General features: G+C 34.9%; 1 protein-coding gene across 2 annotated transcripts in view; it reads right to left on the bottom strand.

Moving 5' to 3' along the window:
* Window positions 1-2,293, bottom strand: part of LOC107709292 (serum response factor-binding protein 1-like) — a 12,988-nt gene that overhangs the window by 2,684 nt on the left and 8,011 nt on the right. The gene's annotated exons all lie outside the window — the stretch shown is intronic.

The following is a 2,293-nucleotide window of genomic DNA, read 5'->3' as shown; positions in this document are numbered from 1 at the left end:
CAACACACCCATTAACGTAAACTACGCCAGAGCGCGTACACACCTCACGCACCAGATGCCGTGCGCGCGCTGAAGGCAGTTGGACATAGTGTTGTATTAGAGGTAAAAAATTATATAAATACTGTTCAGTTTCTTGCACAGACCGATCGTTTCGTGTCTTTAGACATCAATGTATCGTCACGAGCCGCAGTGTTTAATTTGGATTTGTCTGTGCATGTTTTTTTTACTCTCATAGATTTTGTTACCATTGCCATGCATTATACGACTGATAGACTGCAACGGTTGGACTTAAAAATCATCATATGTGTTCTACTGAAGAAACAAAGTCACCTACATCTTGGATGCCCTGGGGGTAAGCAGATAAACATCAAATTTTCATTTTTGGGTGAACTATCCCTTTAATCTAAGGCTCTGACAGTGCAGTGGCTTAGGTATGTTGAAAAGATGCTTAAATCCAGTGTTCTCTGTGATTGAGAATGATCACATAACTCTTTTCTACAAGAACATTTTAAAATGTAATTTAGGTCACACTTTAGTTTAGGGACCAATTCTATTCCAACCAATTCCAACTTTGAAAGGAATAGTTCACCCAAAAATGAAATTTCTGTCATTAATTACTCACCCCGATGCCATTCCAAACCCATAAGACCTTTGTTCATCTTCAGAACACAAATTAAGATATTTTTGATGAAATCCGAGAGCTTTCTGACCCTGCATAGAGAGCAATGCAACTATGTAAGGACATAGTAGTAGTAAGGACATCGTTAAAATAGTCTTAAAGGGGTCCTATTATGCTTTTTCTGGCTTATTGGAATATCATTACAAAGAATTCCCGCCTACAGAAATTCGAATAGTTGGGGGGTGGGGAGGGGAGAGGTTGTGGTTAGAACGCTTGGTTGAGTGAGCGCATCAGACAAGACGATGAAGAAGAAGTGCTGCTGCAGAGTTAGTGCATCAGAGAAAACCAAGAAGAAGAGCTGCTGCGCTGTAGCATCAAATTTTCGGCATGTCTAGAACAGCGGTTCTCAATTCCAGTCCTCGCGTACCCCCGCTCTGCACATTTTGTATGTTTCTCTTATTGCTTCATACGTTTGTTATATTTGACTGTAAGTGCCCTGCGAAGTGGACATTACCGGATATTCCTCCATGATTCCTTTTTGAAGGGAGCGTATATGTTCCATACAAAGGGCATTTAAGTGTGCGAGACGTGAATTTAAATTGTATTTATTTACAGAGGTAAATAATGTGTTTTTTTAACTTTAAACCGCATAAACACATTTCATTACACCAAATACACAAAATAATGTTCTTTTTAGCAGCATCATATGACCCCTTTAATTATGTAAATTATGTGAAAAATAATGCGTTTTTCGAACCACCAAGCATGAGAGCATGTTCTAGTACACCCCCAAAACATAATCAAGACTTTGTAAAAGAGCATAATAGGACCCCTTTAAAACTTTTTAAAAACTTTTTGTGCGCAAAGAAAACAAAAATAACTTTATTCAACAATTTACTCTCTCTCGTGTCAGTCAACGTGATGTTTTGTTTTCTTTGTGCACAGAAAATATTCTTGTAGCTTCATAAAATTAAGGTTGAACCACTGATGTCACATGGACTATTTTAACAATGTCCTCTTTACTATGTTTCTGGGCCTTGAATGTGGCAGTTCCCATGCTGTCTATGGAGGGTCAGAAAGCTCTCGGATTTCATCAAAAATATTGTAATTTGTGTTCCGAAGATGAATGAAGGTCTTACGGGTTTGGAACGACATGAGGGTGAATAATTAATGACAGAATTTTCATTTTTAGGTCAACTATCCCTTTAACTTCGTCTTTTGCCACAAACTCCTAATTTGCTGCTTAGAAATAGTTAGTCAGGTAGTTGTTAAAGGCACAATATGTAAGATTTCTTTTTATTAAAAAATCCAAAAAACACTAGAACAGTTTTTATATATTTTGCTGACTTGTGTACTTACATTATCCCAAATGTTTTGAAGAATGTTTAAATCCAGAGAAATAAGCAATTTTTGAACTAGTGACACGGAGCGTGTCTTACTTGAATATATATATATATATATATAAATTCAATATAATTTAATATTTATTAAGTATTAAATTTATATGTATATAAAATTTATATTATCTATTATTATGTTATAAGTTTATTTAAATTTATATAAATTATTATTAAATTTATATCAAAGGCACAATATGTAAGATTTTTTTTATTAATCCAAAAACCAACCACTAGAACAGTGTTATATATTTTGCTGACTTGTGTACTTACATTA

Source organism: Sinocyclocheilus rhinocerous, unplaced genomic scaffold (genome assembly GCF_001515625.1).
Source record: "Sinocyclocheilus rhinocerous isolate Xijiao unplaced genomic scaffold, SAMN03320098_v1.1 scaffold206, whole genome shotgun sequence".
In the NCBI taxonomy this organism is placed as follows: Eukaryota; Metazoa; Chordata; class Actinopteri; order Cypriniformes; family Cyprinidae; genus Sinocyclocheilus; species Sinocyclocheilus rhinocerous.
Note: the sequence above shows the minus strand (reverse complement) of the source record. Positions and strands in the feature narration are given on the sequence as shown.